This window comes from Elephantulus edwardii, unplaced genomic scaffold (assembly GCF_000299155.1).
Source record: "Elephantulus edwardii isolate Elephantulus edwardi_28Jun2011 unplaced genomic scaffold, EleEdw1.0 scaffold00068, whole genome shotgun sequence".
Lineage (NCBI taxonomy): Eukaryota > Metazoa > Chordata > Mammalia > Macroscelidea > Macroscelididae > Elephantulus > Elephantulus edwardii.
The window spans coordinates 9,460,986-9,475,291 of record NW_006399818.1 but is presented as its reverse complement, the minus strand read 5'-3'; the positions used below and the strand labels follow the sequence as shown (position 1 = coordinate 9,475,291).

The 14,306-nt window shown below is 41.4% G+C and overlaps 1 protein-coding gene across 1 annotated transcript in view; it reads right to left on the bottom strand.

The window, feature by feature from the left end:
* ANO4 (anoctamin 4) overlaps window positions 1-13,963 on the bottom strand; it is a 678,878-nt gene extending 664,915 nt beyond the window's left edge. Inside the window, exon 1 of the mRNA XM_006888526.1 lies at window positions 13,885-13,963. The gene's annotated coding sequence lies outside the window, so the exon portion shown is untranslated. The remainder of the gene's footprint in view (window positions 1-13,884) is intronic.
* Window positions 13,964-14,306: the final 343 nt, after the last annotated feature.

Here is a 14,306-nt window from a genome sequence, read left to right as displayed (position 1 = left end):
GGGCTGTTGTACATAGCGTCGCTATGAGTCGAAAACGACTCGACAGCACATAACAACAACAACAATTATCTCTCATATATAAGTAAAAATAGTTTGTTGTTGTTGTTGTTGTTGTTATTGTTGTTACTGTGCACTATCAAGTCTGAATTGACTCACAGATGACTGTCCAGAGGTAAAGGTGTACATCATATAAAAAGAGACTACCCATTTTTCTCCCCTGGAGAAGCTGGTGGGTTTGAACCATGTACCTTGCAGCTGTTTGTGTTCTTAGTTTTTAGTCCATTTGCTGTATAGAGGTAACTCGTGGTTGCTGTGGTGCTAAACACTGTGACACTAATGTGTCAAATATGGTAATGGTTCCCCATGGTGGACAGTGTTTGGTGGAGCTCCCCGATTAAAACAAGCTTGGAAGCAGGAGTGGCATCCACTTCGGTAATAGCTTGCCTCTGGGAACTCTATGAACTTAGAGAAACGATGAAAGTTACACAAGTGTTCAGGTCTTTCATTCACAGGGTTGCTCTGAGTCATCTATGACTCGACGGCACTTAACAACAACAACCTTTCAGCTGGCAGTACAACTCCTTACCACCAGGCCACCAGAGGGCCCTAAAATGTAGTTTATAATCAGGAAAAAAAAAAAGATTTATCTAAGGGTCTCATGAATAAACAGCATAATTTCTGAAGGTATCATTTTCCTAAATCTTAGATATTTTGGACAATTTCACTTTGGGCAGAACACAGGTCCCCACCGGCATACCTTGAAGATCTAGAGGACGTGGTTCTAGCTCACCTCAATAAAGCAAATATCAGAATACAGAGGGTCACGCAAAATTTTAGTTTCCCAGAAAATCTAAGCATTCTGTTAGCATCATAGTTTTTTGTACTAAGTGTGCAATCGCATTATTAAAAATTTTGAAATATTGTGAGAATTACCAAAATGTGACACAAAGTGAGCAAGTGGTGTTATATAAATGACATCGCATCAATCTGCTCGATGTAGGGTGGCCACAGACTTTCAATCTGTACAAAATGCAAAAAACAAGGCACTAAAAAGTGAAACGTCGTAAGATGAAGCATGCCCACACATTAATGAGAAAGGCACACGTGTGCTATCTTCCCAATGGAATCCCCTAAAAAAGTCTAATATTTGTGTGACTGAGGTAACTATTCTAGAAGAGAAGGGCTCAACCAATCACGTGCAGGAAAGGAAACAAAATAGGCTTTTGAAACACAACTCCTGAGATGATTCGGAGAGATCTGCCCTCCCTGTAGCACCCTGCATCTAAGGCTGTTAATTCTTTTCTGGCTTAACTATAAATATTGCAAAAGTCCTTTGTACTGGACAGAGCGTGGGCAGAGGTCACTGCTGGTTGCCTGCCATGCAGAATCCGTCTCATCTCCTTCCTCTCAACAGAGTCATTACTTTGTTTGGGAAATCTGACCCACCATCACCTCCATCCGCCCAAACAACATACCTCAGGATGAGCTGACCCCACCAACCCACTTACAAAGCCTCTAGTCAGCCTCAGAGGCCTAAATCCAACCCCGTTTCCCAAAGGGTTAGTTCAAGGATGAACCATGACCAAAAAAATAGGAGTAGTCAAGATAAGTTATCACCAACAAGGTTGTTGGTCAGGACAAAGAATCCTGACCTGTCAGATGTCCTCCACCTGGAGGAAGCCCCTCCACATGGATATGGGTATCTCTAAGGTAAGCTTCAGGAGAATGTGGTCTTGAGATTTTTATTTTTGCATATGTAATCCATCCTGTACAGGTAGCTAATTTTGTAAATGCTGTATATTCTCCCTGCCCCCATGGCTGCTGGTGTAAATAAACTGCATCTCCCGTTGGCAAAAAAAAAAAAAAGAAAGCCTGGGGAAAGCACCAATGTTCTCTCTTCTCTGATAGCTACTGAGTCTGAATGCAGTTCCAGGAACCACCAGCAAGATAGATGCACTGAAGAAGCAAGGGGAAGAAGGTCTTTCACAGCACCATTGAGCAGCTTAATCAACCTGTCATAAGGACAGACCTTCCTCTGGCCTCCCTGTAATATGAAATGATAAATTTCCTTGTGGTTTCAACCAATTTGAGTGAGAAACTGAAGCAGTGTTCATGAGGCCTTCCAGACACCAGTCATTGTCGGAGAAGACTAAGTACTTATCTGAGCTGTTTAATTGTATGAGTCAACTTTATTAGGTTATGTTATCCAGTTGATAGGCTAAACATCTGTCTAATGTTGCTGTAAAAGTACGTGCAAGTCCACAATAAGATAAAGGTAAATAATCCAGTAGAAAAATGGGTACAGGATATGAACAGACACTTCACCAAAGAAGACATTCAGATGGCAAACAAGCACATGAAGAAATGTTCAAAATCCCTAGCTCTCAGAGAGATGCAAATCAAAACAACTATGAGATATCATCTCACCCCAGTCAGAATAGCAAAATTTAACAGAACAGCAAGCAACAAATGCTGGCGAGGTTGTGGAGAAAGTGGAACTCTTATTCACTGTTGGTGGGAATGTAAAATGGTGCAACCGTTGTGGAAAGTGGTGTGGCGCTTTCTCAAGAAGTTGCAAATAGAGATACCATTTGACCCAGAAATTCCATTATGGGGAATATACCCCAGAGAAATCATAGCTGCCACCCAAGCAGATGATATGCACACCCATGTTTATCGCAGCTTTGTTTACAATAGCAAAGAGTTGGAAGCAACCTAATCGCCCATCAACAAACGAATGGATAGAGAAGCTGTGGTATATTCACACAATGGAATACTACGCCGAATTGAAAAACAAGGAATTCATGCAATATTATTCAAAACGGGTGACCCTGGAGGACATTATGCTGAGTGAAATATCTCAGTCACAAAGGGACAAATACTGCATGGTGCCACTGTTTTAGAATGGGTCTGATATCAGGGTTGGGGGGAGACTGAGAAAAAACTGGATAAACTATGTATACTGTATTGAAACAGATGAGGGAAAGAACATATTGGAGGTGATATATGATTGAGTATTATGGTTAGCATAGGAGTCCAGAATTAAGGTTGCATAGAGAAGTGTACTTGATGTGGGGGGATAGGGGGAAAGGGATAGGGGAATTGTATACCAATGAAGGAATATTTTTTATTTTTCTTTTCAAAGAGAGGAGCAAACTGGGGGGGAGGAGTGGGCAGGGAGAAAAGTGCAGCAATGAATGAATGGAAATCCAAAATCTCTGTAGATGTTTACTGAAATTAATAAAAAAGAAAAAATAAAAAAAATAAAAATTGCGTGCAAGTGATTAACATTCAGACCCACCACCCACTTGTCAGTTATGACTGTGGTAGTTTTCAGGTTCCTCTGAGGCTAGAAGCTACATACGTCAACAACACGCCAGATACCAGCAGCCGTCACCTCTGGTGGACAGGTTTCAGAAGAGTGTCCAGACTAAAACAACCTAGAGTGAAAGGCAATCTATTTCTAAAAATCATCCAGTGAAAATCTAATAGATCACAAAAGTATATACACTCTGATTCAATTAACTGGAACATGTCATCAGAAGGAAATAATCACTGAAACAACACATCATGTTTGCTGAAGTCGAAAGCCAGTGGCGGTAAGGAGAGATTGGCAAAAGAGCTACAACAATGGACTTGAACATGTTAGCAACTGTGAAGATAAAGTAGGAAGGGGCAACATTTCACAATGTTGTCCCTAAGGTTACTAGGGTGCAATAGGTTGACTGTTCAAAATGTCTTTCTTAGCCCAAGGGCTTCGACTTTGGGATGGAATTATGCCAGTGATGTGAATATCATTGGGAGGGAACATGCAAACACTGTGTAGACTGCTAAGGAAGGGACTGGTCAGTTTTGCCATCTCACCAAGCTTAAACTGAGCAAGTCTAGAGGCACAAGAGGGGAATCTCATAACCAGCCAAGAAAAAAGTAGTAGATAATTCAGCCATTTGGTCCAGCAATTTCTGTGTGAGTCAGACCAGGACCTAGATGACAGCAATAATAGCAAAGAAAGCAATTTGAGGCAGAGCTGAACTCGGACTTTCCCCTCATGGAGTTGGTGTCAAAGCTGGGGACTTTACTCATGTTAGAGCATTTGGGGGTTCATAATTGTCAGGATTAAGAGAATGTTCTATGACTGGCCTAAAGTCGAGAGACTGAAGATCTATACAGTTGAGTCAGAGTTGACTCAAAGTAGTTGACTTTCTATAACCCTAAAGTCAGTTGACCTTAAAGGAAAATGACTACTTTCTATATAGTGAGTAGACTCATATAATCAGTTGAGGGCTTTAAGAGGAAAAAAATGAAGATTCCAGCAGGAAAAGGATTCTTCTTCAAGACTGTAAGTAGACACACTGATGGAATTTCCCGTCTACCACCTGGGCTACTGATGTCACATGCAATACTGCTGGGCTTAAAACCTGACGCTTGACCTGTGGATTTCGGACTTACAAGTGCATATGCATTTACGTTCATTAAAACTCATATCTGTATGTATATATGGGCCTCCGGTAGTATGTGGTTAAGCACTTACTGCTAACCCAAGGTTAATGGTTCAAACCTACAGATGCCCAGTGGGAGAAAGATGAAGTATAAATATCACGACTTTGGGAATCCTAGGGGAAAATTCTATAGGGTCACAATGAGTGAGAATTGACTCTACAGAAATATGAGTGTATATATCCCCATCCTCACATACTTTAACTATGTTTATCACTGTTAGTTGTTCTCAAGTCAAGTACGACTGTGACCCTATATACAACAGATCTGAACCTTGTCCTGTTCTGTGCCAACCTTACAATCTCTGACATCCTAGAACCCATTGCTGCAGTCACTGAACCAATCCACCTAGTTGAGGGTCTCTCTCTCACTGACTCTACACCCTTCCAAGTATGATGTTCTTCTCCAAAGAATAACCTCTCCTGGCAACATGCCCAAAGTATGTGAGTCATCATCTTTATCTCCAAAGAGCACTCACTCTGGCTGCACCTTCTCCAATAGGTGTCTGTTTGTTCTTTAGAGAGTCCACGGGATATTCAGCACTCTTCTCCAATACCGCAGCGCAAAGACATTGATTTCTCTTCTGTCATCCTTATTCACTGTTCAGATCTCAGATGTATAGCAAGTAACTGAAAAGACCATGGCCTGATTCAGGCGCAACTTAGTTCTCAAACTAACATCAATAATCTGGAGAGGTCCCTGGCTGCAGACTCTTTGCTGCCTCAAAATGGAATCTGGACTTGAAGTTGTTTTAACAGTTTTGGAAAGATATGATGAGATGAAAGTGTTTTGCATGTGACAAAGGCATGAATTCCGGTGGGTAAAAGGGTAGAACGTCTTGGTTTGAGTTGTATCTCCCAAAAATACATGTATGTAATCATATAACATTTATATTGTCATCTCCTCCTCCAAACTCTACAGCACCTCCCACTCTCTAAATTCTCTAAGAATCTGAGTCATGCAATGTTTTCAATCCAGGGCCCAAAGCTCTCCATAAGAATTTATCTTGATTTAAAAGTCCATTTCACCATCATAATTAACATGTTCATGTTCTATATCAAGTTTTGCCACTCAACTTTAATGTCTGGGCTTCCTTTTATGATTTTCATGTTGGTAATAACTGACAAACTCAAAGAGAAGAAGACAGAAAGAAACAGTCCAAGATGTACTGAAGGCATTGGTGAAAAACAATGTTCCAGGATTGACAGACACCAGCAGAGATGCTGCCACAAACAGATGCAACACTCACAACATTTAATCATTTATGTCATGAGTTAAGAAATTTGGTTGACAGCCACTTGACCAATTGACTGGAAGAGAAGCTTAGTTACAACCATTCCAAAGAAAGGCAACCAAACACAATGTGGAAACTACAAAATAATATCACACTATATTGATGATCAATGTGGACCAGTCCTTGGAGAGGGACATCATGCTTCAGAGGGTGGAGGGACAGCTCAAGAGAGGAAGGCCCTTGACGAGATGGATTGATTCAGTGACTGGGGTAATGGGGGTAGGTGTGTCAGAGACAATATCCAGCACAGGAAAGGGCAGAATATAAGGATGTTGTACATAGGGTCACTAGGAGTCACAGATGACTTGACAGCACTTAACAACAGCATATTAATGCTATTAACTACTATATATTTTGTAGTTTTCACACTTATTTGGTTGGCTTTTTTTGGAATGGTTGTAAGTATGTTTCTCTTCCAGTCAGCTGGCCAAATTTCTTTTTGTTTGTTTGTTTTTTTGTTTTTGTTTTTTATTTTTCTACCAGTTTATTTACAAAATTCAAATACAAATTTGAACAAGTTCTTTCAATTTCTCTCACCTCCCACCCATCAGATTGCACAACCCAAAGATTAATCCTCCCTTCCCCCTGCACATCCACATCCCTCTGCTTCCAACCTCTCCTGCCCCTCCTCAATCCTTATACTCATTCTATAATAATGGTTTTATACAATCTTTACCTTATGGGGCTGAGTTAGTTCACTCAGCATAATGCTCTCCAGTCCCTCCCAAGGTAGGTAATAATTTACAAAGTTATTGCTCCTGTGTGCTGTATAGTATGCTATTGTGTGAATGTACTATAATTTCTCAATCCGTTCATTTGTGGTTGGACATTTGAGCTGTTTCCATGTTCCTGTGATGGTGAATTATGCTGCTATGAACATTGATGTATAAATGTAAGTGTAGTGGCAAGAAGCTGTACTGCAATCCTGAAGGCATGTGGTTCAAGGCTACCAGCTGTTCCTCAGAAGAAGGATGGGCAATCTCCTCCCTGGAGATTAACTGCCTCTGATAACTCATTGGAGGGTCAGCTACGGGTAATTTCCAACAACAACACAATACAGTGTGCAAACAAATATGCTGAATATAATGTCAAAAGACCGTAGCTGTATATCTTTGGGGAAACTCTAGCAGTTCAAACTGGATTCAGAGGAGGACATAAAATAGAGAAGATAATGGTGGATGGTAAATAGATTTTGGATGAAAACAGTATACCAGAAAGATGCTTATCTTTTACTGCCTTATTAACACAAAAGTCTTTAACTCTACGGATCATAAAAAAAAAATATCGAGAACACTGCAATGGATGAGAGAATTCTAGAACATTTCATTGTGTTCATAAGGAATCTATACATGAATCAAGAGCCAGCTGTCCAAACAGGACAAAGGGAGACTGAATGGTTTAGAAAAGGTGTGCAGCAGGGCTATATCCTCTGACCTTACTTAAGTTATATGTTCAACAAACGATCTGGACTCTATGAAGACTACTGTAGCATTAGGATTACAGAAAGACTCATCAACGACTTGCAGCAGGTAACATAATTTTGCATGTCAAAAAAACAAAGCTGATTTTAATCTCTTACTGATGAAGGTCAAAAATCCTCAGTAAGTATTACACCTGAATGTAAAAGAATGAAAACACTCACAGTTGGAGTAATAAGCAACATCATAATGTTGTTGTATTGTGTACTGTAGAGTTGGAATGGACCCATAGCTGACCTTCTGGCGGGTTTTCAGAGAGGCAGTTAATCACACAGGAGGAGACTGTCCAACCTCCTGTGGAGCAGATGGTGGCCTTGAATCCTGTACCTTTGAGACTGCAGCACAGCTTCTTGCCACTAGGCTATCAGAAGCTTCCTAACATCATAATAAATGGCAAGGAAATTCAAGTTGTCAATGATTTCATTCTATTGAGTCAACAACTAATGTTCTTGGAAGCAGCAGTCAAGAAATTAAAAAAAAAAAAAACAAAAAACCTCCCTGAGGAAGATGCGGTCGCTCCTGCAGGCGTGCGGCGTTCTCCCGCTCCTGCTCCTGACTCACCGCTGTTCGCTCTCCAGGGAACAAGTCGGTCAGGAAGCCGCAGCCATGGCCTTTAAGGACACCAGAAAGAGGCCTGTGGAACCAGAGGTGGCCATTCACCGAATTAGGATTACCGTAACCAGCCGCAATGTAAAATCCCTGGAGAAGGTGTGTGCCGACTTGATCAGAGGCGCAAAGAAGAAGAACCTGAAGGTGAAGGGACCGGTCAGGATGCCTCCCAAGACTCTGAGAATCACTACAAGGAAGACTCCTTGTGGAGAAGGTTCCAACACCTGGGATTGTTTCCAGAATGAGGATCCACAAACGTCTCATTGACTTGCATAGTCCTTCTGAGATTGTCAAGCAGATCACCTCCATCAGCACTGAGCCTGGAGTAGAGGTTGAAGTCGCCATTGCAGATGCCTAAATCAACTATTTTAATAAATTGACTATCTGTTGGTAAAAAAAAAAGTATATTGCACTAAACAGATGAGAGAAAGAACTGTTTTAAAGGAATTTATGATTCGGTATTATTTGCATGATAACAGTCCCGAATAAGAGCTGTATAGCTAAGTGGACTGGGGGGAGCTGGGGGGGGCGGAATTATGCAACAATGAAAGAATATTTTTTTTTCAAAGAGAAAAGCAAACTAGGGAGTTGGGTAGGCAGGAAAATGTGCAACAATGAAGCCCAAGTTCTCTATAAACTTTGATTAAAATTAAAAAAACTTTTTTAAAGGAATATATGATTACACATTATCTGTGTGACAAATATCCAGAAAACAGACTAGGGGAGAGATGGGGGCAGAGGGAGGAAATTATATAACAATGAATTTTCTTTTAAAAAAAAAAAAAAGCAAACGGGGGTAGGGAGGAAAAGGTGCAAACAATAAATGAATGAAAATCTAACTTTTCTGTAAACTTTCATTAAAATCACATTTATAAACTTTTTTGAAAAGAAATCAAATGTTTTATTACAATGGGCATATCTGAGGCACAAAACTTGAAAAAAGATTTAAAAAAAAAAAAGAGGGAGAGAACTGTTTAAAAAGGATATATGATTAGGTATTAATGTCATGACAGGAGTCTAGAAGGAAGGCTGTACAGTGGAGTGGACCTGGGAGGAGGGATTGTATAACAATGAAAGAGTTTTTCTTTTACTTTTCAAATAGAAGAACGAAGTGGTGGAGAGGTTGGGAAGGAAGAAAAGTGCAACGAATGAATGAAAATCCAAAGTCTCTGTAAACTTTCATTAAAATTAATTTAAAAAAATATTTAAAAATGCAAAGATGTCATATTTTCCACCACTTCATAAATATGTGAAAGGTGAACGAGAAAAGAAAGACAGAATTGATGCGTTAGAATTTTCATGTTGGTAAAAAGCACTCACTATGTAGTGAACTGTCAGAAAAATTAATGGATCAATCATGTTGTTAGGTGCCGTCAAGTCAAGTGCAACTCATAGTGACCCTACAAACAGCCTCCCTGAACCCTGCCCTATCTTGTGACAGCTCCATCATCTCTGACCACTAGCGCCCACTGCTGACGTCATCATGTCAATCCATCTCATCGGAAGTCTTTCTCTCCTTAGATGACCCTTGGTCTTTCCAATCTCGACCTCCCTATCAGAGGAACAGCCTTCCCTACCTACATGGCCAAAGGATGAAAGACGAACCTTCGCCATCTTCGCCTTCAAGGAGCACTCTGGCTGCATTTTTTTCAAGACTTATCTGTTTGTTCTTTCGGCTGTTCGTGGAATATTTAGCACTCTTCTCCAGCATCACAACTCAGAGGCATCAATTCTTCTTCTGTCATCTTTATGCATTGTGCAGCTCTCTGATACATGGCAGTGATTGAGAAGACCTGAATCTGGATCTGCCGGGATCCAGTGGGTGGGGGCAGAAGTCAGCAGGTATTGACAGAGGCAGCTGCAGCCATGCGCTAGGTTCTGAGTAACAGAGTAGAAGTCAGCAAGTGAGGAGGAGGCGGCCAGGTGCCTTTAGGCCTTCAGGCCTAGTGGCCCTTGGGTCTGTGCTAAGAACCAGCACTAAAGATCCAACTGCACCACTGTCTGTGCCAGTATCCCCATCCAGGACCCCATCTTGCTGCACTGCCATGGGCCTCAGCTGTGGCCTGAAAATAACATCCTGAACGATATTTGTATACCTGGTTGTCTTGAATCAATCTTAGGAGATATACAACCAGAATGCTCTATAAAAGTAAGGATATGAAAAAAAAAATAAAATAAAAAATTTAAAAAAAGTAAGGATACGAGCTTCAGCATATTAACTTTGGTCATATCACCAGGAAAAAAATTAATTTCTAGAAAAGTACAGCATGCTTGGTAAAGTAAAGGTTTAGTTAAAAAGAAGGAAACCCTCAGTGAAATAGATTACTCGCACAGTCCCAACAATGGACCAACAATCATGATATTGGCACAGCACAGGAAAATGTTTTGTTTTGTGATCTATCAACCCGCTTGGCATCAGCAGTAAGGAAAAAGACAAATTGCACTGGGGAAATCTGCTGTCAGGGACCTCTCTAAAGTGCTAAAGAGCAACGATGTAAGTCTAGAGAGTAGGGTGCACCTGATCCCGGCCATGGTCTTTGTAATTACTTGCTATGCACAGAGGGCCAGACAGTGACTAAGAATGACAGAAGAAGAATCAATGCCTTCAAGTTGTAGCGCTGGAGAAGAGTCCTGAACATGGACGTCCAAGAGGACAAACAAGTCTGTCCTCAAGAGGATCAAACCAAGCTGCTCCCTGGAAGTAAGGATTTTGAAGCTCCATCTCACATACTTTGGGCATGCAGTCAGGAGGGACCAGACCTTGGAAAAGGACATCATACTCAGAAGGGTGGAGGGACAGCGCAAGAGAGAAAAACCCTGGATGAGATGGGTTGACACAGTAGCTGAGGTTATGAGGGAAGGCGTGTTGTAGACAGTATGATTGATTCAGGATAGAATATGGCTCAGAGCTATTGCAGAGATGGTCAGTAGGAGTCACAGGCAACTTAACAGCATATAACAACAGCATGAGTCGGAATGAAGTTGATGGCAACTAACAAAGTCTTCTCACAAACTGAGCATGTTAACAAGAAAGGTCAATCCCTGAAGAAAGGCGTTATGTTTAGTAAATAGAGGGTCATCAAAACAGAAGACCCTCACTGAAATGTATTGACCCTGTGGCTGCCTCAATGGGCTTCAACACAGCAGAGCTTGTGAGAATGGTGCAGGACCAGGTGGTGCTGGAGTCTCCGTGAGTTAGAGCCAACTGGGTGGCATCTAACTTCAACAATAATACTTAATTTTATGATTGAACATATCTAAGTGGCCTAGCTCATGTTGCTATGAGAGATTATTCCTTGGAAAAGGCCACCATGCTTGGAAAGGTAGAGGGATGGCAAAGGTTAGAAAGACTGCCATAGTGACTGCAGAAATGGGCTTGAGAGTGTCAGAGACTGTGAGGATGGCACAGGATAGGACAGAGTTCAGATCTGTTCTCCATAGGGTCACAATGAGTCGTACTCAACAGCATCTAACAACTACAACAACAAAGTAATAAAAGGAACCCTGTCGGCCTAGTGGTAAGAAGCTGTGCTGCAATCCCAAAGGCATGCAGTTCAAATTCACCCGATGCTCCATAACAAAAGACAGGTAATCTCCTCCCACGCAATTTACTGCCACTGAAAACCTACTGGCAGGTCAGCTACGAGTCAGTTCCAACTCAATGGCGCAAAACAACAAAAACAATAAGAAGTAACGAAAACAATTTAAAATATGCTTTAGGGCTTCATTAGTTTTCTTTTTATAAGAGAATTCTTTTTATAATACCTTCAGTATTGTGGCATAGTTTTTAAAGGCATGGGCTTTGGTGTCAAACAGAACCACACTGAAATCCTGGGTACATCAATGTGTAGCTCAGTGGCAGAGAGTAAGTTTCCTCAGATGCAAAAGATCTGATTAAGTAAAATAATGTACATTAAAAGCCAACAGCAGCTAGCAGACGGTAAATGCAAAATTGATATGAGCTTACAATTACCATCATTATTTTTCTCCCCTTCCTTCTAAGTCAGTGCCCAGGAACCTGGAATTAAGAAAAGACTGAGAGAATGTAGAAAGCAGAGGAAGTAGCTAACAAATAGCAAATAATGAGGGTGAATCTTTTATGACCAAAATAAAAGTAAAACCCTGAGCCAATTGTCATCAAGTCAGTTCTGACACTCAGCAAACTTTTTAGAATAGAACAGAGTGGGCTTCTAAGGTTGTAATCTTTCTGCCACATCTTTCTCCCACAGAGTGGCCAATGAGTTTGAACCACTAACCTCTCAGTTAGCAACTAAGCACTTAACCACTGTGCCACCAGGGTTCCTCTGACAAAACCAGCAACTACTTAAGGCTCAGTGGAAGAAGCTGTGCTGCAATCCTGAAGGCATGACATTCAAGGCCACCGGCTGCTCTGTGGGAGAAAGATGGGCAATCTCCTCTTATGAGATTAACTGGCTCTGAAAACCTGCTGGAGGGTCAGCAATGGGTCAGTTCCAACTCTATGGTACACAACAACAGGACATGAGCTAGGAAAGAGCTCCTTCATATTTTATCAATGTGTTCTGTTCTCGTTGGAAAAAGAAGACAAAAGATTAAGAATCACATGCCCAGAAACATCTACGAGGCTACTTCCTATTATTGTTGTTGTCATGTGCCATCAAGTCTCCTGCGACTCATAGCAACCATGTGTACAACAGCTCTGAAGCCTGCCCTGTCCTGAGCCGGTCTCCCCAACTCTGTCTGACACACTGACTCACACTGACCCAGTTACTGTATCGATCCATCTCATCCAGGTTCTTCCTTTCCTGAGCTGTCCCTCTACCCTTTCCATGCATGATGTCCTTCTCCGAGGACCAGTTCCCCCTGTATGCCCAAAGTATGTGAGACAGAGCTTCAAAATCCTAGCCCCCAAGGAGAAACTTGGTTTCATTCTCTCCAAGACAGACCAATTTGTTTTCTTGGCAGTTCATGGTATGTTCAAGGTTTCTCCAGCACCACAACTGAAAAGCATCAATTCTTCATCTGTCATCCTTAGTCAGTATCCAGCTCTCTTATTTCTGACAAAGTAGAAGACAAGGCACACAGCACACACAAGGTTTCCTAAAGCATGGGATGCCTATTAATACTTGCACAAATGTCAACTTCAGGAGTTACAAACACACATTTAGTAACAGGGAAAATTGCATAATATGAATGCAGTCACTGTAAGTCACAGGAAACTCGATGGCACATAACAAAAAGAACAATTCTCGTCTAATTTCTTCTAATCATTCTGGTCACCACGGGAGGGAGACTGACTTTAGTTCTTAATGCCACCCTGAGCCTGACTAATAAGTGCTGATGGTGCAATACGGTAAGCATTGCACTAATTGAAATGCCAGTGGTTCAAATCCATCAGCTGCTCCTTGAGATTAACATAGAGAGTTTCCGCTCATACTGAGTCTCGGAAATCTGATGGACGGTCCTTATTAGTGGGCACCAACAAGGCAAAAGTGGGTTAAGCACTTAATTACTGTATTTTTTAAAAAGAACAAATAGACTTTCATCCAGAGTACTCATGGGAAAGAGTTTCTGATGATAACTTAATGACATTGGTTCGATTTTATTGCATGAATTGTAGTATGCACTGAATGCGTGCATTACCTAATATTTTCAATTTGAAGCTGTGACATAAATTTTTAGTAAAAATAGATTATATAAATCTTTTTTTTAAAAAACCCACCCTGCTTAATGTTAATTAAATAACAGTGCAGGTGGTAAATGGAGTGTGGAGGGAAGCAAGGTTTTGGGGGTTTTTTCCAGATCACATTTCCTGTTCCGTTTTATGCAAAAACCTTAAGAGCCCACAAGAGGGCGCCTCAGGAAGGTGAGTCCACAAGCAAAGGCAGTGATTCCAGAAATAAATGCTTACAGACTTCAACTTTCTACTCGTCTCTTCCCAAGCCATCCCTTCCCACCCTGAACCCCACTCTCCATCCCAATTCCTAGACAACAATAATTACTATCAAATAAAACAGTACTTCTCACCTATGGTGATCTGGCTGACACAGCTGTAGTAGCTGCCAGTTGTTGCAGATGACAGGTTATAACTGGCACTGCTCACATCTTTGTCTGTTGAGAAAAGAGGAGAAGGTTACGTATAGCCTGGTAAACACATGGACCTCGATGTAAGCACTACTGGCGCTAAACTCGTCCCCTCAACAAAAGACTGGCAGGTCAAACCCATCAGTGGCACCATGGGGGACAAGGCCTGGCCGTCTGCTGCCATAAAGAAATCAGCCAAGAACAGCAGTTCTCTAAACACATGGGATCACCAGGGCTCGAAATCAGCTTCTCCAGCCACAATTTACTGTGTGTTCATTGGCATGTTTTTCTATGGCTGGGACACAGACAGGTGCATTCTCAACCCATTGGCTGATTCTTGGAGTACAATGTCAGCCATTTGTGTC